The following is an 896-nucleotide window of genomic DNA, read 5'->3' on the forward strand; positions in this document are numbered from 1 at the left end:
GGACGGACCAGCCTTGGAGAATAGACTGGAACGGACAGTCCATAAGAGTAGAACGGACGGTTCGCAAATTAACGTGGAACGGACGTTCCATGAGCTGGAACGGACGTTCTGACATTCAGAACGAAGAAATCGGCCCGCGAACCTGGACCGGACGTTCTGAATGTCAGAACGTCCGTTCCAGCTCATGGAACGTCCGTTCCACGTTAATTTGCGAACCGTCCGTTCTACTCTTATGGACTGTCCGTTCCAGTCTATTCTCCAAGGCTGGTCCGTCCGTTCTCAAACGTAGACCGTCCGTTCCACACCTGGAACGGACGGTCCGAAGTCCAGATTCCGAAATTTTTCGTTTTCTAGATCTGATTACGCAACCGTTGCTTAATATGATCAACTGTAACTCAAATAGACATGATTTGTTCTTATGGAACCCAAAATTCGAACTTCTGCACTCTATGCAACATGAAACATGCAATCTACACTAGATTCAATCATCAAATATGCATAGATATCAAAGCAAACATGGATTCAAACAATTCAAATCCTAAAACGTGCGTGATCGGGTTCTACGAAATCAAAACAGAGCAACCAGGCTCTGATACCACTGATGGGATTCCTGGGATCTCTAGAGCGAATCCTATTCCTAAGAGATCAATTCTAGGGTTTGCGCAGCGGATATAAAATAAAAATTGATAAAATCGTTCTGATCACGAAAGGCAGGAAGATTACCTCGCCCTCTACACGTATCCACACCTCGGGATGGATTCCAACGGTTGGAACTTGTCTGCTAGGACTCGAATCTCTATTCGATTTGTGCACCGAGAAAAACGAGACTTAGAACACCTTTTGGATCTCCAAAAACTCCCTCCTTTTGTGCAAAAGTCGGCTGCTCAAAGTCTGTC

This window comes from Tarenaya hassleriana, unplaced genomic scaffold (genome assembly GCF_000463585.1).
Source record: "Tarenaya hassleriana unplaced genomic scaffold, ASM46358v1 Cleome148, whole genome shotgun sequence".
NCBI classification, from domain to species: domain Eukaryota; kingdom Viridiplantae; phylum Streptophyta; class Magnoliopsida; order Brassicales; family Cleomaceae; genus Tarenaya; species Tarenaya hassleriana.